Here is a 22,874-nt window from a genome sequence, read left to right on the forward strand (position 1 = left end):
GAGTTTTGAAATTTGTAAGACTGGATGTCATGAACTGCTATGTATATTATGATTTTTCAACACTATTAAGGGAAATACATTGTTTGTTCTCTATTAAAATCTTTCATTTGCTAACTATGCCTATTAGTAGTTAGTGCCTTCAGTAGTTTGAATCTTTTATTTAGCTGGCAGCAGTGGCGCTCGCTGTATTGCAGTAGTTCGAGTAACGAAGATTTTTGGTGAGGTAAGTAATTTGTGAAAGGTATAGGTTAATGTTAGTCAGGGCCATTCTTTTGTAGGGATCTCTGAAAGTCAGATTGCGCTGCGCTAAAAATATTGTGTGTCAGTTTAAGCACAGTCTTGTATAATATTTCAAAGGGGACGTTTCATATGTCGACTCTTAGCCGAGGATACCTCACTGGAATCTTCTGATTTTTTCTTGTAGTTTGTGTAATTAGTGTAGCTATTGTTTATTGCTAGCGCGTAATTGTAGAGAGAATCTCCTTTGTAGTTGCAGTCTTTCATTGTTGTTGTGGCATGTAGATTTGCACCAAGTATTTCGCAGCTGCGCTTGCAATTAACTAGACATTATTTTCAGAGATATGTTACGTTTTCTCTTATTTTTGCTCTTCAAATTGTGTTTTTCTGTGTTGTCGTGTGAAATCTTGTGACAATAATGGCGTGTGAAAAACGTAATACTGGGCTCCAAAGTAAACTGAGAAATGACACTGAAGACGATAGCAGTGTGTTAGCGCCACCGTGTAATGAATTAACTAATGTTCAAAGTAGTAATTGGTAATTGTGCATAGGGAAATGGAGCGGGCTGCAAATAATGGTGTAGGCAGTGAAACAATTAGTGAACAGGGAAGCATTATCGATCGATCGGTCGGCAACAGCTCGTCTCAGGATTCCGAAATGACAGGACGCAATCTTGCAAATACTGTAGATTCAGGTTTTGCGTCCTCACCGTTTTCTCAAATAAGTCAAGACACATTTTCCGCTTCTCAAAATGCGAATATTGCCGGTTCAAATGCACTGCCGAATAGGACTGAGGAACATGTTTCAGACACCAGTGCACTGTTATTACAGTTAATGCAACAAATGGAACAAAGGCTACAAAAGTTAGACACAACGCTTGAACAAAATCAGAAACAAATGGGACAAAATCTTCAAAAGTTAGACACAGTGGAACAAAATCAAAGACAATCACAGCAAAAGCTTCAAAAGTTAGGCACAATGGAACAAAATCTCCAAAAGTTAGGCACAATGGAACAACACCAGAGACAAACACAGGAACAGTTAGACACAATGGAACAAAATCTTCGGAAGTTAGAAACCACACTTGAACAAACACATTAAGATTTAACTACTGAGTTACATAACGTTGAATCGAAATGTCAAAAAGTCTGTAATGACGTAAAAACACAAATTTGTGAGCATTTCCAAGCTATTTTTTCGCGTCATGAAAATGCATTACAGAATCACGAAGCAGCCATAAAAGAACTGCAAACTATTGTTCATGAAAATCACGACACATTGCAAGCTAAAATTGACTCAGTTGCATCTACCAATTCGGTTATGCAACTCGCAAAAACTCAGGAAAACTTAAAGAACACAGTAGATACGATTTCAACACAAATGGACACTCTGAAACTTGGTTCAGAAAAACACACTGAGGAAATAAGTACACTATCGGAGAAAGTAGCCGAACTTTCGGATCAGTTCACTAACTTATCTGCGAAGGTGGATGATGATCTGAATGACACAAGACCTGTAGCCATTACTGACACAGAAGAGTATGAACAAATTAAGAAATTCAAACAAAATCAGAATCAAATTAATACGCAATACAAAAGAGAAATCCGGGAAGTACAAGATCAGTTGGCACAAGTAATACAAAAATTACATATTTCAGAGAACACTCGCGCTCCAACGCGGGAAGTGGGACATAGAAATACTGAACAGCCACAAAATAATAACACAGGGCACTTCCGAAATTATGAAAGAAATTGGCAAGGTACACCGAATTTTGAGATGGAACCGCCGAAACGACGTAACAATGACCGACATGCGACTCGCCGACATGATGATTTTGACTATAAGCTGTTCGTTACTACACGTAAATTCAAAACATTTAAGAATTCTGGAAACGACATTCATCCACAAGCATGGCTCCATCAATTCTCTCATTGTTTTCCTCCCAATTGGTCATTAGAGCACAGATTAGAATTTATGTGTGGCTATTTAGAGAATGAACCAGCTGTAAGAATGCGATCGGTCATTCACGATTGTCACAGTGAAGGAGAATTTTACCATGCCTTCCTCTCAGTGTATTGGTCTCAAGCTACACAAGACCGAGTAAAACATAGCATCATAATGATGAAACGTTTCGAACAATCTGAATTTTCCAGTCTTATGAAATATTTTGAAGACATGTTGCATAAGAATCAGTATCTTTCAAACCCATACAGCCCCTCAGAACTCATCCGCATTTGCTTAATCAAACTGCCTGAACATTTACGACATATTATTTTAGCAGGACGTTGCAAAGATGACATTGAAGCTTTTCAGGGACTGTTACAAGAACTGGAAATTTACACTGACACTCGCGGAACGCGAAAACAGGAGCACAACAATTACAGATCACATCTGTCACAATTCCGCGATGACAGAAATAATACACGACAAGGCTATTCTTACAACGTAAATCGTGACCAAAACAGACACCACCCGTATGACAACCGTTGGCAGAGTAGTAATAATTACTGGGAAAGATCACCTGTCTGCGGTAATGACTATCACAGAGACAATCAGAGAAACAGACAATATGGGAACCAAAATAATTATTATCAAGGGAGACAGAATAACTTCAGATGCAACATTCCAGCGCGCAGTTACGATTCAGGGAGAAATTCTCCACCACGTGACCGACAAGAAAGAAACTATGGAATCTACCGACATGGCGACAGACGATATGATCGTAACGACAGACCTGAATTGCATCAGAACTGGCGGGATTCAAACAGAGCAGGGCCCTCTCGACAAGGTGAATTTGTAGAAGTTGGGTCTCCAAATCCCAATAACGACGCGCGCCAACAAAGACACAATAGACAGTGACTCATACCGCTGGCAGCCACAAAACGTACTTCTGAAACTGACGACGCAGCTGCCGTAGCTAGTAATTACGTAAAAATGGAAGACATTAGGGACATCTTACTCCAGGAACACGACGTAAAACATAACAACACTGCATATCCTGTGATTCACATTACAGTAAATGACGTAAAATTTACGGCAGTACTTGACTCTGGCAGTCCCATTTCAGTAATTAGTGAAACAGCCTTTAGCAAATGCAACAAATCGAACGATTGTCCCACACTTCCGTTACGTAAGATTAAATTACAAGGTGCAATCTTTGGAAGAAGTGTAGATGTACGCCAACAAACCAACTTAGAATTCTTTTGTCAAATCCACAGCTTCTCTATGAACTTTCTTATTGTTCCATTATTGTCGACGGAAATTATATTGGGAGTAGACTTTTTGAATGAATACAAAGTAATCTTAAACTTTCATGGTGCTGAAGTAAGTTTAGAGAAAGAAGGTAGGTCAATAGCTTTGAAATTTGAAGATTGGCTCTCAAACCATGACGAGGAAATTAATCGGCTTTACCTTCTGTTAGACAACAGTTCGGAATTTTCTACGGACACTAACAATCACTCTGCAAGTACTGACATGAATGATATCGACGGCATATTTGAAACTAATGAGTTAATTCAGAATAAAATTCAAACAATTGAGAATTGTAATGACACTGATAGGCAGGACCTTTTTGAGATTTTACAAGCACATTCCACAGTTTTTACTCACGAAACAGGAACAATCAAGGGATTTCAATACCAATTTCGTGTTCGTGAGCATACTAAATTTTGTGTTAGACCATACGTAATTCCAACACATTATAGGGACCGTGTTAGAACAGAAATACAATCTATGCTTGACGAGGGCGTTATTGAGCCTGCAGTAAGCTCATACAACAATCCATTACATGTTGTTGAGAAGAAAAATGGATCGATCAGGCTTGTCTTAGATTCGAGACAAATCAATACTATCATCATTCCTGAAACAGACAGGCCGCAAACGTTGGAAGAACTTCTTCAAAATTTTAATGGTGTAAAAGTGTTGTCTTCCATTGACCTTAGATCCAGCTTTTATCAGATCGAACTTCATCCAGAATGTAGAAAATACACAGCTTTCCTTTGTTTCGGTGTTTGTTACCAGTTTCGGAAACTTCCTTTTGGTTTGAACATTTGTTCGGCAGCATTCATTCGCGGGCTAAATTCCATATTACCTGAGTTCTTAAAACGTCACATCACCTTATATGTGGACGATATTCTGATAGCAGAAGCCTCATGGGAACAACACAATCGCATCCTCAACAGCGTGTTGCATATTTTTGCAGAATCTGGAATTACAGTTAACTTGGAAAAGTCTGAATTCGGTAGGTCAAAGGTGAGGTTTTTGGGACATATTATTTCTTCTGAAGGCATTCAGCCGGATCCTAGAAAGTTAGAAGCAATCAGAGCCATTCCAGTTCCATCCACAAAAAAACAAGTCCACAGTTTTCTAGGTCTCGTAAATTTTTACCGTGGTTTTCTGAATATGCAAATTCTTGTTACACCAAAACTTTGTTCTTTCACTGGAAAAAATACTATTTGGAACTGGGACGAACAAGCACAGTTGGAATTCAATTCTTTGAAAGAATCGCTACTTAACGCGCCAATACTAGCTCAACCAGATCTGTCACAAGATTTCTGCCTTAGCACGGATTCTTCTAAAGTCGATCTTAGTGCCCATTTATTTCAAGAAGCCATAGAAAATGACACTACTGTTCAGAAAACCATTGCTTTTGCTAGCCGAGTGCTAACAAAATCTGAAAAAAATTATTCCGTTACTGAATTAGAAGCTTTAGCTATCGTTTGGGCATTTAACAAATTCCGTTTCTTTCTTTCTGGTAAGCACGTAAAAGTATACAGTGATCATCGTGCATTACAATTTCTTATGTCTTCAAAATTAAATCATGACTGGTTGAAACGTCGGGCATTGTTTCTGCAAGAATTCCACCTCACAGTAGTCTACATTCCCGGCAAGGAGAACATTGTTGCGGACGCACTGTCACGTGCACCGGCTGGGCTTGAGAAAAGTAACACAGGAGGCAACCTCGAGAGAAATTTCAGTATTCTTTATATTCAGAAAGTCGCCTTTGAAAACTTCATCTCCACATCTTTAAAGGACGTTGCTCACGAACAAGATAAAGATCCGATTTGGAAAGACATCAAAAGCAAATGGCATGAAAAGACACACACACAGATTCGGCATTATTATCTGGTTAGAGACAACATACTGTTCAAACGCTGCACTGTTGATGACAAGCTATGGGTACTTTGCATTCCTGACGATTTTGTTAATAAGCTCATTTGGTACATTCATTTCAGCTATGCACATTTTGGCCCACGAAAATGTTATCATATTCTTCGGACGACTTGTTATTTTAACAATATGGAAAAGAGAATTCGAAGAGTCTTGTCTATTTGTAAACTTTGTCAAAAGGCGAAGCCATCTATTATCTCACATCGTGCTCCGTTGTTTCCTATCATTCCTTCTAAATTAAAAGAATTTGCTGCTGTTGATCTCTTGGGACCCCTTGTCAGAACATCGAATGGATTTTCGTACGTTCCAGTCGCTGTTGAACTTACTTCAAAATTTGTTTCTTTCACTCCGTTACGTAAAACCACTGGACTGTCTGTATCCAACGCCCTTGTTAAAAATTTCTTACGTGAAGTTGGCCACGTTGCTAAAGTTATTTCAGATAACGGACCGCAATTCAGATCTGCTGTTTGGTCACGCATGCTTCGGAATCATAAAATCAAACCTGTTTTTATTTCATTGTACTCACCACACTGTAACCCCTCCGAACAGATTATGAAAGAAATCAATAAGCTTTGCAGACTTTATTGTCACAGAAAGCATCAGCATTGGGACAGATATTTACACTGATTTCAAAACGTGCTGAATGAAATGCCTCATGACTCCACTGCTTTACCACCTACTCTTGTACTGAAGAATGAAGAACCACCGAACAGAATCAGAGAGGTTGTACCTTTCCCGAATACATGTAAACTTCGACACAAAGACATAATTGATTTGGCTATAAAAATATAAAATCTGCAGCAGACAAAAGGAGAAAACTACACGGTAAAACAATATGTTGGTCAGAAAGTTCTCATTAAAGCTCACTCATTGTCACATAAGAAGAAACACTTGAGTCACAAATTCTTTCTAGTTTACAATGGACCTTACAGAATCCAACGTATACCACATGATAATTGCGTTGAATTTGAAACTCTGCGTACTAGGAAGAGGAAAGGTTTACACCACATTTCACATGTAAAACCATTTATTGGGAGATAATCTGCTTTTTAACTTAGTCTTTGCTATAAAATTTTTCATTTCACGTTACTAGTACTCTTTTTCAATCTTAGAAACTGTTAACATGCAACAATGTTTGAAGTTAAATATCCAGTCAAGAACCAAAAGAACTTATTTAAACAGAAATTACGAATGCACTGTTATTGTGAACAGACGACACAGTGTTATTGTGTGTGTACATTCTTGCTTGTTAGTTGCACGATTACGTAATGTCTATAAGGCCCACATACATAGAACATTTACCAGTACTGCTAATGAGATTTTAATGCAACATTTTGGTTTACTTGAAAATACATCCTGGATTTAAAGTACTTTCTGTGAGATACCAGATGACACAGTGGTTAGTTTATGTGACAGCTACACGATTGTATCACGACGCTACTAATGAGTGACAATTTACAATGTTGCTTTTGCGGTGTTTCTGTTTCATATCTGCACAGTTTTTCTGAATTATTCTGGAAAGTAAAACATGTTTTAGTAGTAACTTTTGTGGTGTAGCTTCAATGAGACAGGCTTTTCTGTAGCACAACAATACGTTACAGCACAGTACTTTCTTCATCATGGCAATAAGCGTAATAACTAAGATATCTATACGCAAAGCATTTCACTTTTGTTTATCATGAGGTAAGTACATTGGCTTCTGCAGAACTTAGTTTTCGGAGGACGATAACTACGACACTTCCACAGAGATTATCTTACAACAAGACGCACAGTTTAGCGCTACAGTACTCGTATTTGAGTGATTAATTTTGTACTTAAAACATTTATTTTTAAAGATATTTGAAGTACAATGATACAAAGGTTTTCCGTGATACATTTCATTCCATTGCTATAATCTGTAACACCTGTGGGTATTATTCATTAATCCTCAGGGGGGTACACACTTACTTTGTGTACCATGTGTTTGGCAAGCACAAGGAGCCCTAGCTAATATGGTATTTGCCTATACAACTTTACACATCGGTACCATATTTCTCTAACACACAAATTACACAGCTATCTGATTATTTAATTGAGAGAGACAAACATTTATTTTACTACGTCAGTGACACATGTTTACGCAATTACAGAGTTGGATTACTTCACACTTACGAAATTGTATTTTGTCTGTACTTTGTGAACTGTTCATATTTTTTTGGAACCATTGTGATAGTATGAGAGCTTTGAATGATGTATTTGGTATGAGGTAATGATTTTTAAAGGACGTTTGAGGTAGATGACATTATTGAAATGAGCAGAGAATATTTTTTAGGGTTTGAAATAGTTGGAGGAAGCTACGACGTTTTTGAGATTTGACTGAGGTGTTATGATGTTATTTTTATGACAACGATGTGTATTATGCTGTTGAGGTATGTTTATGATCAATAAGATGATGCTACCATATATGAGAAATTTGATTATGCTACGTATTTATTATGATGAAATATTGAAGAAGTGTCGACAAATACGTATATGAATAATGAGTAGTGTTTAGGGACTCTGATTTGTGGAAAAGGATGTTGGAAACCAAGAATCGTACTTTAAGAGTTATGAAATGTGTGTAAATGTGTGAATGTATCACAATGCCGACGAAAACTTTTTGAACACTGTTATATTCATAGGATTTTGTTTCTACACATTTGCAACGCAAATTCTCGACCTGTGAAATTTTTTATATGAGACTGTCACTGTAATGCAAACTGGTGTCGTAAATAATTCAGTAAGAAAGTTAAGTGACTACCTTCACGTAATGAGTCATGGGCACCCAGCTGCACGACAGTCGCCTGGAAAAAAGCCATTAGTGTGTGCCTTTCAGAGGCACAGGTGGAGAAACAAAAAAGGGGCCATTATCTTCACTATTGACATTCCTTTGTAGAAAGCATCGCAAATACGACACGCTCAAACTTGAAAACATATGATTATACCTTGGAGCTCTTAATTTATGATATTTACTAAAATGCCTAATGAAACGATGAGAAACATTTCACAGCTATTGTCTTGCTAGTTGAGAGAAATGCCATATGACTTGCTTTATGTATTTATTTACTCATTTTGTTTAATATCTAGTTTCTAGATGCACTGCAGCATTGGTTAAAATAAAATTTAATAGATGTACTAATATAGTTATTTTATGCCAACAGATCCAGTCAATTATAAATTTATGATCTACTTCCAAGAAAACGAGGGCACATAAATAAACATTTCCCTTCACAGGAATAGCATAAATAATTTTTTTACGATTTGGTAACTTATCTGCTAGCGTAAGTTCTCGTAATGCATCACCCTAGTGTTAAGATGTGACATAGGTATTAAACATGGCCATTTTTACTGTAATATTTTTTCTGCTTGAGCTATGACATGTTTAAATATAAGTTACAGCATTTGCTGCTGCTGTTTGCCAGGCATAGTGCTACTGAATTTCACTTTGTATTACTCTGTTCAGCCAGTTTTACTACTGATTTGTTTTTCTTGTTTACTGCACATTGCCTTATATTAGTTGTAATATTGCAATTGCTTTGCTAATTTCTATAATGCTGCTTGCTTTGCAAATCTGCATTTTTTGTCATTGCTGTTTGTGTTAATTGTTTTGTGCTGCTGCATTGCCTCGTCCCTTAGTTTAGCATCTGAGCTCAGTAGATTTAAGTTAGCTTAAGATGGGGTAAGCCATATAAGAGAACAAGTTGTGATGAATTGGATGAAATGCATTGAGAAGCTATAAGAAAATGGTTTGGCCAAAAAAGTATTTTGAAAGAGGATATGAACCAAAAAAGTAGGGTTTAGGGACAACAAGTTTAGGTAGGATTTTCTTGGAAATAAATGATGAGGTAAGATAATGGAAAATAAATAATGAGGTAAGAAATATGTGAACATATAAATACAGAAAGAACGCTTGGATAGGATTTTTTTGGTGGAAACAAATGTTGAAATAAGACGAAAGATCTATCGAATGAAGTTTTGCGTTGGACTGCAGTACCAAATGTTACACTGAAAACAAACCCTGCACTTTCCTCTTGTGTTATTCTGCTATGTGTTTGTGTACCCTTGTTTATTTGTGTTTTTCCTGTCTTTATGTGTTTAGCTGATGAGAGTTATGTTGTAGAATTTTTCAAATACTATGTTATTTTCTTCGTAAAGGTGTTTAGACATTATTTATTCTGTTTTGTTTTCATGATCATGTGTGAAATTAATGTTTCAAGAAGTATTCTCATTATTTTATTTATTTACTTATGTCATAATTCCTGTAACACTGATGTATATATCTATTTCTATTCTTTTGTAAAGCCTGTATTACTACAAATGTTATTTGTACTATTATGTTCTTTAATAATGTATTTTCTACCTTTGTTATTGTATCCTCATATTATAAAATTGTAATTGACACTAGTTCATCACATTAATGATGGTCATACTATATGCAAAATATGTGAGAAGTAGGGACTGTTAGTGTTTGCACGTGTGTTAATAATTCAGCAAGGGACTGCATAACAGCATTGCTGGTTCTAAGGACAATTCCAAAAACTTTGTGAGTGCACAAGTGGTGGTTATGGACTTGCTATATTATCCGCAAGACTCTTCAGTGATGATTGTGCACCTGCACAGTCACAACAGATGGCTGCTGGCCATCTCTACAAGGACTACAGTAGGTCTGCATCTTTGATGACCCACCAATACCATTATTTCTACAAGGACTACAGTGGGTCTACAGTTTTGCTTACTCACCAGTACCATTATTTCTACAAGGACTGCAGTGGGTCTGCACCTCTGGTGGCCCACCAATACCACAATCTCTACCAGGACTACAGTGGGTCTGCACCTCTGGTGGCCCACCAATACCGTAATCTCTACCAGGACTACAGTGGGTCTACTCTGTGATGAACTACCTACCAATATTATTCAAAACTTCGACTGCCTCTGCTGTGGGTTTGCTCTGTTGTAGCACATTACCTGTCTGCATGTCGAGAGTCAGCACTGTCTTTCTGTTGGAAGGACAACACTACTTCTTCAAGACTGCATGAAAATCCACTACTTCCGTGTGCATTTTCTTTTACTGCTCAGAGTTTGAGAAAAACACTGCAATTTTACTGTGATGAATGATCAGGACTGTCTTTATGGACTGTGAGAAAATTTTAGCTTTTGACCAACATTGTATCAATAAGTGTGTGCATTTGATATCTTTGTTATTGTAATTATGAAAAATTTTATCAAATCTTTATTGGCCACTGCCCAAAACAATTTGTAAAATTTTTTGTGGGGAGCATGGGGGCTATGTAAGTAGGCTGTTAATGTTTTCTTATTGGCAACGTTACGTAGCGCTCTGTATGAAAATCACTGGCTGTGCTGTATGCAGTCTGTGGCTAGTTTGCATTGTTGTCTGCCATTGTAGTGTTGGGCAGCTGGATGTGAACAGCGCGTAGCGTTGCGCAGTTTGAAGTGAGCCGCCAGCAGTGGTGGATGTGGGGAGAGAAATGGCGGAGTTTTGAAATTTGTAAGACTGGATGTCATGAACTGCTATGTATATTATGATTTTTCAACACTATTAAGGGAAATACATTGTTTGTTCTCTATTAAAATCTTTCATTTGCTAACTATGCCTATTAGTAGTTAGTGCCTTCAGTAGTTTGAATCTTTTATTTAGCTGGCAGTAGTGGCGCTCGCTGTATTGCAGTAGTTCGAGTAACGAAGATTTTTGGTGAGGTAAGTGATTTGTGAGAGGTATAGGTTAATGTTAGTCACGGCCATTCGTTTGTAGGGATCTCTGAAAGTCAGATTGCGCTGCGCTAAAAATATTGTGTGTCAGTTTAAGCACAGTCTTGTATAATAATTCAAAGGGGACGTTTCAAACTCATAAACAAATAGTATCAGAACATATTGTTTTGTATTTTCACTAGTAAGTCGCATAAAAGCAAAACCTCTTTGAAAATATACTTACTTTATTTTCGCATACATGTAACAATAACAACTGAACATCTTTCCACGATATCCAGTTTAGCTGTTCACTTAACTTGGTGGCTAGAACAAAGTTTAAGTGATGCATATTGAATTTTCTTTTGTCTTACTTACTTAATTTTAAGTTTTCCTGATTTCCGAAACTTCGTGTTCTCATATTTGAGCCAAGAAAAACAATTTTTTACAGACAAATTGTAAAAAACAATTACAGTGAAGTTTATTGTGCTACCACTAGTCGACTTATACTGGTATTGTTTTAGATGAATCTAGATGACAATTAGAACATTAACTCTTATGCGAGTGACCTGTGGGAAATATATTTTTACCTGATTTAAGATGCATGAAAAAAAATGTTAGTATTTCACTAGCACCAAAGTTTCAATAATAGGGGACATAAATGTGGTTTAATCTTGTCACGTTGCTTTATTTTCATATACGGTTGGTGGGCTATAAACCAAATGGCCTTGATATTGAAAGACAGTCACGAGATAGGGCAGCTGACAATGCCCAAGTATGAAAGCGGTCGCTATCTGCAAGGTGTTCCGTTCGAAGCTGTCCGTGGATTGTCAGCTTAGTGTGATCTGAGAGATCGGGTCACGACTGCACCGTCGTATTCTTTCCATGCCTTCTGTCAATCCGAAGCAACCGTTATTCTGAGGAAAGCTGCAACGCTGCAGATAGGTCAGCCTTACTTCTTATGAGCCGTTAGTTTCAACTCTGCAAGAAGTGTGCTTAGATTTCATTGTAGTTTTTTTCCCGACCTTCCTAACATGAACTGCCTCGGCTTTCTTCTTTTTTAATGAGAGTTCAGCGTCACGACACAGAACGTCGAACGATGTCGAATGAGAAGTTGTCCGGCACACTTCGCCAGTGAGACGTCCGACGTTCATAAAACGTGAACTGTGCCAGAAACGTTCACAAATATCAGATATCTATTAAAATTAAAAGGAGGGTCAGCGTTGGGGCCTTCCAAGACCCTGTCACACCGATGTCTGCTATATAGGTGAATGTAAACAGCGGCTTCAGTTATTGTGATCGTTTCTCAGTTTTGGTTATTGATAACTTGATACCAGTGTCTGAGTTTAATTTGTACAGCACTGAAGATGATCACTATGTGATCGAAAATCGATTCTGCTATCAATAAAACATCAATATTACGGCCAACGCTGACCTTCCTTTTAATTTAACATATATGGTCGTTGTGCACACAGCACTCCATGAAGTCGCCAATCAAGATATCTATTAGTCGTGCATTCTCACATGTGATATGAAAAATCGAGAAAATATAATTTCCCAACAGCATGAGTACCAATCATCACGTTGCTTACAATTCATGCTTACTTACTGAAGGTCAGAATATCCGTTTCGTAATAACTCTACACGCAAAATGATTATTGATCGGTGGGCAGCTAAGTTATTAAGTACGACATTTAGTTATTAACTACGTATTTTGTTCATCAGGTGACAGTGAGGAAGCCAAATAACTTTTGTAAGTCAAAGAATGGCATCAGCCTGGGCGCCGTTATCTATTACTGTCTCGTGTCTTATGGACGAACAGAAGCAGTTGGGTTCACACGGTCGTTGTCTGCAGAAGCCATGTTAATTCCTACAGTTAATATTTTCGGACTCCACGAATATCGTAATATGCGACTATGAAACATGATCCAAAATTCTACAGTGAGGCCCACGAGAAAAACAGGCCGTGTTGCCTACGTCACAACACATGACACTTCAGGTCTTACGAGTGCCAGCAGCCGTCTCTTGGCGGACAGCTAGTAACTATTTCAGACGAGTTTAATAATCCTCGACAGTTGGCTTAAATGCATACAAGCTCTCAACAGTATACGACAAAGTGAAGACCTTTAGTGGGTACCTTTTCAGTTATATATTGGTTTACTGTGGGCACAGTAAGAGCCGAGCGTTCGCAAACTGTGGCGAACAAGCCAACTAGTTTGGGGTCACAAGCTTGTTGCTAGGCCCGTATTTCTCGTGGGCTCCATTCTACAACATACTGACGGCTGTAATATAGGACTGTTCTTCAAACTTTCCTGAAAACGGAAATGATATGCAGGCATGAGAACGAAGTCCTTCACGGCGACACTGTTCTATAAAAGATTCTCGGACTTATGGCCGCATCAATCCAGGGTAAAACATCGAGCTTTCAACGATATCTTCCATCGTCTTCGTCAGGAGAAACTGATGGTTAAAGTTGCTGCCGTGAAGAGCTTATATATAAACAGCGCTTCTTAGACCGCAGTCTCTGCAACAAAGTATGATTGAATAAATGGTTTCTAGCCTGGCAACCATCCATCTCCGAACATAAGTTCATTAGACATTTTTTGTTCTGTATACTCTCACTGATCAATCCCTAGAGTTTGTATATGGTGGAAAAAATCACCCTCTATAGCGCAAAGACAGCTTCTGATTGATCGGTAAACAAAAGCCGTTTCTAGGAGGACTATTTGGTTTAATCGTCTGAAACATGTGTTCCGAAAGAACAGCTATGGATCACGCGATATGAAGTCAGCGTTCTCCAAGAAAATGAAACGCGAAAGTGTTCTACATTCACGTGATGAGCCACCATTTGCATTTCTTCCCTTCTGCGGCGCTATATCCAGAAAAATAGGCAGAGTCCTGGGAAGATGAGGTATCAGATCTATTTCACGACCTCCTAAGAAGATAAAGCAGATGTCCACCCTGTTAAGGACAGTCACAGCCTCAGGATTCCTGGGATTTACTATATCTCATGTGAGTGCGGAAACAATTACATCGGTAAATCCATCCGCACCGTTCCCGACCGCTGTGCAGAACTCAACGACATATTAAAAATCGAGAACTGGGGAAATCTGCAGTCGCTTAGCACAGCCTCGCAAACAAACATAAAATACTCTTCGACAGAACTAAAGTTTTGTCTCATGCTCCACATACTGGGACTCTATGATTAAATAAGCTGGTAGAAATAATAATGTGTGAGTAAACCTTCCACCGTGATGACGGATATAATCTTTGTGGTGCATCGAAGCGAGTTCTCGGTGCAGAGAAGAGCGAGAGATATTCGACGTAATATCTACACTACGTCAGAAGCGGTGGCGCCCCCAGTGCAGACAGTATATGCGGTAGAATGACGTAATTGCCCACCAATCAGAAGCCGTCTTTGGGCTATATACTACCACCACAACATCAATTTTGACAGTCAGTTGCTCCTGACGAAGATGAGTAAGGAAATTGTCGAAAGCTCAATGTTTTACACTGAACTGACGCAGCAAGAAGTCCGAGAATGTTTTATACGACATGCATGCAATTTACAACTTGCATTTACCCTCAGTTTTCACTTCATTTTCGAATATTTATCAGTTTGAAATATTTTCACTGTAGAGCACCATGGTGTTCAAAGGATTCGCAGATGATCAACAGTTCGTCCTGTATCTGCAGTACAGCCATATGATGATGAACAATGAAGTTTATAACCGGTAAGAGCAAGAAACAACAAAGTGCTAAAGAAAATCTGACACTGAATTAGCGGTTGTTCAGGAAGTTGTTTGTCCTCAGACTAAGCAGTTTACAAATACACTGCCTGAGAAAAGATGTCAAGCAGTCAACACATACAGTGGAATGTCAATGTAACTTGGTACACGTACATATCGGCAGGTATGTAAATGACTTTTAGAGTTGCGTTCTCTGTTGCAGGTAAAATAGCTGCCAAATTCTATTAATGTTGTTCGCTTTTCGTGCAGTTACAAGGCCTGGTTTGGTATAAAAGGGGCGTGAGCTGCGTCATATGTTCAACGATCACTGTGGAGAACACGGAGATGCCCCGACAGCGGTACACCTGGCAGAGGGTAAAGGGAGCCTAATTGTGGGTGGCAGTTTGGCTGACTGCTCTGTTCATGTAATTCACAGATCTGTGGGATGTGACAGTGGCCCGGTATTGGAATGCATGGGAACTCGAAGGCCGACATACTCGTCGTGAAGGTTTTGGTCGACCACGTGTGACCGCCACAAGCGAGGACCGCCGAGGTATGCAGCAGGCAGTTCGTAACTCATTCACATCTGTGTCTGCCATCCTAGAACAAGTAGTGGATTCCTTCCAATGTGCTGCGTGATTGCACACCAGTGGTCGGAGAGTAGCAGCAGCCATGTTAGGGAAGTACCATTCCACGCGCAGGCTGCCGTCAACACCGCAACAGAAACGGCTCCATTTGGAGTGGTACCGTGATCGTGAAACATGGACTGCTGATGCATGACGTCACGTCATGTTCAGCGACGAATCGCTCTCTGCACAATCTCGGACGACTATCGTCGTCTAGTACGGTGGCGACCGGGGTAGAAGTCCCATTCTTCCAGTGTTTTGGAGAGGCACAGCTGTTTTACTCCTGGCATCATGGGGTCTCGGGGTGTGGAACCACCGGGTATGACTTCATGTCACGCCTGGTAGTGATTGCGAAAACTCTGACGGCTCAATGGTACCTCACGGAGTACTTACGTCCTCATGTCTTACTTCCAATGGGACAGTGTCGTGGTAGCATTTTTCAACAGTACAATGCTCATTTACAAATGTCACGTTTCTCTATGAACAGTCTGTGTGCGGTTGAGGTACTTCAGTAAGCCAGAAATATCCCAGATTTGTCTCCGATAGAACAATTGTGGTACCATCTCGAACGGCAACTCCGTCCGTCCCGGTGCAACTATCCAGGATATCGGAGACCAATCAAAACAGCTATGGACCACCTTGCCTCAGGAGAGGATACAACACCATTCCCGACCGAATCAGTGCAGATATCTAAGCCAGATCGGGTGTAGCGTGATGAGTAAGTTCATGCTGCGAAGTTCTTTGCAAATTTGACCCGCTTTCGTAGTGACTGAAATAACATCACACATTCTCTTATCTTGTTTATTTCGTTTCCTTTTCCCCTTCTGGGTGCTTAATTTTTTATTTCAGGCAGTGTCTGTACCTCACACATATTTCTCATTCAGGACTTCGTAATGGTCGGAAATTTTCGTTTCTGGTGAATGGTTTCTCTTCGCAAAATACTCAGTGTAGAACCTTGCATCGTCTATGTGATTTTGACTGTACACGTTTCGGAGTATATGGGAAGTCTCGAGTCACATTAGGGTATTTTACGAGTATTGATATGCCTACACCGAATTACACTTGTAAAGAAATATTTAGAACTATCTTCTTGGGATAATTACAGTATTTTAAGATGGAAGTATTCAAGAACACCGGTGTAAAACTCAGAGGAAAATTCACTCAAGGGCACTGGTCCGTGAATACCAGGGGAAACTTTGAAAAAATTGTCAATTTTCTAAATGGTGTAACTCAAAGAATAAAACTTGTGAGCCTTTATAATGCTTACCATCTTTTAAGACATCTTTTGTAAACATTTTTATGTATGGACCATTGCTTTAGCTCCCACACTTTTTTATTGTATTCTTTGTTGCAAGTCAAATAAACCATACTAATTATTTATGTACACATTCAAAATACAATCAAAGTAGAAGATTTATTTTTTCCTGTAAGTTCTTTATACTACTGTCTTTAAAGCAGACTATTGAAAAGATCGTGCTGTCATCAATTGTGGTACAAAAAATATTTAAGTTTGATTATCAGAAATTTTATAAACAAATTCAGGGTTTCTTTTTTAAAAAAGCATTTTGTTTTCAAAGTTAGATCACAAAAGTAGATTACTTTTTAGTTAAGCATCTTTTAAGACCGTATACAGAATTTCACCTCTGTATCTTTAATAGTTTTTAGCCGAATTCAACTTAAAGTTAAAACTTGCTTTTTCTTCAAACTTGCACGGCTTTAATTCATCCCAGGACCATATTCATCTTGTTTCCTTTGTTGTTCTTCCCCCTTTCTCTTTTTCACACTTCTTATTCTTGCTTCTTTGGTGGCTTCCAACACTGATTTTTCTGCTTCAATCAATGACTATTAGAGGTCTATGCGTATTTAGCCCACCAGGAACTCCAGCAGTTCCATAACATTAAGCCTTGACACTGCACCGTCACTAAAATACAGAACAACATCTAGCACACCTATTTTTAAAGCTTGTAGTCCTACTAGAACTGTTTTTGGTATACGTTACCATAAACAATTGTTGAAACAACAGCAAACAATGACTAAACTCTCTGTTTACACTAAAGATAAGCAACTGTAAAGCTTTCGCAGGTTAGCCAACTTAAGGGACTAAAAAGTCATAAAAACGAAGAAAATGAGAGCGAAACATTATTTTTTAACAGAGCTGACTGTGTGCCATGGGGACGCCGGGGTGCGCTCAGCCACTTTTAAACTCCTTTAATTTTGGTACTTTCTGTGGTCCATCCTGGAAGTAAACTTTTTCTCGTTCAGAAAACTGCAGAGAATTTTTTGAGACAAAAATTAAAAAATCAATTTTTTGACAGTAATTCACGTATATGTCCCCTTAAGACTTCCCTTGAATTGTAAAAGGCCCGGAAATAGACGTGGAGTGCTCAGTGGTGCACGGACGCAGTCAGCTAGAACCGACTGTACGTCATCGCCGACTGGACGGAAACAGGAGCAACCGTTGGGCCGGGCGGCCAACGGTATATACGGCCGCCGGTTTGGCAGCGACAACCGCTGAGCGCGCCCTCTTACCTCCACAGCTAAAGGGGCGGAGGAGGTGTCAAAGACAACAGCCACAAAAGAACCGTAAATAATTACGTGTCCATACAGTAATCTATAGTCTACCTATACTAATAATAATTACGTAGAACTGTTGTGTCTGTCTGTCTCTTTATCTGTGCACGCTTCTCCAAAACTACTTCACGAATTTTCATGGGATTTTCGCAAGTAAATTGACTGGACCTTCGGGACACGCATAGTTTTTATTTCATCAAAATCAGATCGCTGAAAAATGATATCGTAATTGAAAGTTTTGTAAACACCAATGTTATAAATGTGAAAGAAACTCTGTCTGTTATGTTTTCACAACTAACCTGCTGAACCGATTTCGATTAAATTTGGTATGGAGATAGCTTGAACTGTGAGGAAGAGCGTGTAGTGAAAGATACTTATTGATCTGAAGAATATTACGCAAATTAAGGAAAATATTTCCTCTTTCAAAAAGCTTTTTACTTACTCAGTTTCGATATTTATCACATTTATGGAAATGTTTTTATTGGTTTACATGTGCTGCCTATTCAAAGCAATGGACACAATGCTTCTATAACTTTCAATAACCTTCAATGTATTTAATTCATTCTTCCAAATTACTTGTTTCATAAAGTACACGTTGTCTATGCATAGCTACTTCAGCACCCCAATACACAGATGTGCGCTCCTGCCCATGCACCTCTGTAAAGTGAGTCCAAAAAGTATTCGTCTAGCTGCATACCTTTTAGGAACAGTCTGTGTAATATGAAAAGAAAAAAAGAAATGTGTACAAAATCTAAAGCCATGTAAAAAGTACCTCGGTGAGTCTTTTTTTTTTTTTTTTTTTTTTTTGACAAGGAAAGAAATACATCAACACCAAGGTTAACAAAATACAAAATGTAATACAAGAGCTAGTTCATAAAGTATTCGTCCACCATCTGAAAACGCCGAAATTCTGCGCGCAGTGATTCAACCATATCGCTGACCCACGGCACACACTAGAGTCAACCGTGCGCGGCCCCACTCTATCACATGTTGTGGTTCTGAACGGCGCCCATACAGTGCAATTAGCGCCATGGGCCGTAATACTTATTCTGCTCTTATATAATGAGTGCAAATCTGCTTACGAGATTGCTAAAGTAGTCGGTAGACCTAGATCGACGGTTCAGTCGATAATAGATCGATTTTGCGCAACAAAATCATTAAGAAGCCAACCACGTACCGGACCCCATCACACTTTGATTGATGCAGACATGAAATTTATGATGAGTGAAATGAAGAATAAACCTAAAATCAGCGCTCCTAAGTTGGCTGGGGAGTTGGAGTGTAGGAGAGAGAGGGTACGTGCCAACACAATCATAAATACCTTCAAAACGTATGGGTATCACAGCCGGGTAGCGCGCAAGGAATTTTGGGTCAGTGAACAGACTCGGAAGAAACGTCTTCATTTTGCGATGGAACATAGATTCAAAAAGGAAGGCTTCTGGAATGAAGTAATATTTTGATGAGAGTAAATATAACGTATTCGGGTCGGATGGCAGGCGAATGGTGTGGTCTAAGAAGAATGTGGAGATGTTCCTACGCAATCTTGTGCCAACGGTTAAACGCAGTGGTGGCTCCCTGATGGTTTGGGGCTGTATGAGTTCAGATGGTTCAGATGGCTCCAAGCTCTATGGGAATTAACAGTCCCATAGACTTAGAACTACTTAAACCTAACTAACCTAAGGACATCACACACATCCATGTCCGAGGCAGGATTCGAACCTGCGGCCGTAGCAGCAGCGCGGTTCCGAACTGAAGCCCCTAGAACCGCTCGTCCACAGTGGCCGGCTCGCTGTGAGAGTGCTGCAGGTGTTGGAACATTATATTTCATAGAAGACACAGTGGATCACCATATGTATATCAACATTTTAAACGACAATCTCAATCCTAGCGCCAAAAAATTAGGTCTGCGAGGAAACTACATTTTTCAACAAGATATGCAAGAGTAGCTACGGGTAGCTGCTAGGCCTAGTTATGTAATAATTTATTTCCCGGCTTTCAGTATCTGTCCGTTTAACCATATTCAGGTGTTGCATGTTTCCTCTACGATACTGCTCGCGCCAGATATCCTGCTCCATCCACGTTCTCAAAAAGTGTGTGAATTCCTAAGGGACCACACTTCTGAGGTCATCGGTCCCTAGACTTACACACTACTTAAACTAACTTATGCTAAGAACAACAAACACACACCCATGGCCGAGGGAGGACTAGAATCTCCGGCGGAGGGTCCGCGTAATCCGTGACATGGCGCCTCTAACCTCCCGGCCACTCCGCGCGGCTCCATGTTCCCCACCTCAGGCTACTTTGTTCTTGACAGGACATATAACTCTAAGTTTCTGTACAAGTTTCCTCCAAAATACGAGTTCACTACCACTATTACGCGTTTCTACAGTGCGCATATTTAAACTTAGATTACTAAATACTCGTAAAATTTGCTATCGCAGTTGGTACCGATTCTTGGTTCACGCCAATCTGATATAGTAAGTATAGGATGTAAAAAGGTCATTTTATACTCATATTGAACGTGACATACCAATAGATACCTTATAATTGTAATTAACTAGTCCATAAACTATAAGTTATGACTTCCTTTCAGTAAAATATGGAGTAGTAAAGTTTATGATTGTTTTTTAACAATGTAACGTTTTCCCCTTTTAACGTTCTAGAGTTAATTAGAAGCACTCAGAGACTTTATCTACCGAACTAAAAGGTCTGACTGAACTTCAGAAAGCAACTGGACCTGGTAGATGCTGTTCGTCGCTAAATGTTGTCCTTCATAAGCGCACAGATGCCTATGTGAATATTAGCATCATCATTACACTTAAACAAAACTTAATCGCTCTTTATTTTTATGTATATAAGATGCAAATTTGTTTTCAACTCGAAGGATGATTTGAAAACCACGGTGATTTACTGTAGGCACGGTCTTATTGGACCTTTGCTTCATCCTACCTTTGAACTGATTCTCCCATCCATTTTAGGGACTCCAGCAGCATCGTGTAAACTCCAAACCACGATGTATCTCAGCATTTTTCCACTAGCAAAAGTTATCAGAAGAGACACAATAATGACTGACAGATAAAAATCCTAAGGCTGACCGGGGATCAAAACCCCGTACCTTTACATTCTAAGTCTGCTAATTAGTCACCGAACCAATACTGTAAGTGCAGATAATAAAGACAATATGCAGTCTTTTATGGATGTACAAAGCGTTAGCCGGCCGATGTGACCGAGAGGTTCTAGGCTCTTCAGTCTGAGACCGCGCGACCGCTACGGTCGCAGGTTCGAATCCTGCCTCGGACATGGATGTGTGTGATGTCCTTAGGTTAGTTAGGTTGAAGTAGTTCTAAGTTCTAGGGGACTGATAACCTCAGATGTTAAGTCCCATAGTGCTCAGAGCCATTTGAACCATACAAAGCGTTATTTAGACGAAACTCGTTTGGGTTTTTTTGAAAGTGTGAGCGATCGCTATAAGATGGTTCAAATGGCTCTGAGCACTATGGGACTTATCTGTGGTCATCAGTCCCCTAGAACTTAGAACTACTGAAACATAACTAACCTAAGGACATCACACACATCCATGCCCGAGGCAGGATTCGAACCTGCGACCGTAGCAGTCACGCGGTTCCGGACTGCGCGCCTAGAACCGCTAGACCACCGCGACCGGCGATCGCTATAAGAGTTGTGATTTTGTTTACATATTGGTTTAACGAGATCACATATAATTCTCTTATTTAAAAGTACTCTTTAGTACTCACGTTTTTTATCCTCATGTCTTCTTCTATACACAGTTGCCCCTTTCTGAACATTCTCCACGGCAACAGCCACAAACTTTTCTCGTTTGCCTGTTTTGGGAAATAATGTTATTAGCCATGAAAGGTGAGTTCTAAACACTAATTTTAAATGTTAGAACTGTTCGTGATCGCTGTATACTATACGCTGTCTACAGAGATTTGACAAATATGTGGAAACGTCGCGACGAATAAATGCTTCATCCTAAGCGCAGATATAGTTTGTAAGTGTATTATGCCGGAAGCCAGTATATTCGAAAGTGACCAAATTTTTGGTTCTCGAATGGTGGGTTTTCCATAACCAAGGTAGGCGAGGTGCTTGGTGATTCATGAGGCACTGTATCAAATATTTATACTGCACGCAGGGAAAGCGGAAAAATATATTCCGCTAAACCACAACGCGGACTGGAGTATGTGTTGAGTAATCGTGAAGCACGGTCATTCAAAAATATTGCGAAGAGAAATAAAGAGAACGACAGCTGCAAAAGTCACTACAGAACTGAATGTTGCACTCGCGAACCTTGTCAGAACCAAAAGAACAGGAATGGAACTCCGTAAGCAGGAAATTGCAGCGTGTGTCGGAATTTCAAAACAACGCACCAGTGATGTAAATGCTCGTAACAGGAAAACGTTGTGCCGAAGCTATAAATCCTGTACTATGGATCAATGGAAGAAATTCATTTCGTTGGATGAACTTTGTTTCACACTTTTTCCAACTTCTGGCCGAGTTTACGTCCCGATAAGTAACATGGTGGGATTTTGGTGATGATTTGGGCAGCCATATCGTGGTTATCCATGGGCCTCACGGGTACTACGCGAGGTCACATTACTGCCAATCATTAAATGACTGTTTTGGCTGATCGGGTCCATGACATGGTCCAACGTGTGTTCCAAGACGATAGGACCCCTAATCATACGCCGGCCGTTGTGGCCGAGCGGTTCTTTTTTTTTTAATTCTTTGTTGATCTCATTTTGTTCTATTTTGTTCGTTGTATATAATCGGGGCGGACGTCCCATGACACCCGTTCAGGATG

This window comes from Schistocerca americana, chromosome 1 (genome assembly GCF_021461395.2).
Source record: "Schistocerca americana isolate TAMUIC-IGC-003095 chromosome 1, iqSchAmer2.1, whole genome shotgun sequence".
Lineage (NCBI taxonomy): Eukaryota > Metazoa > Arthropoda > Insecta > Orthoptera > Acrididae > Schistocerca > Schistocerca americana.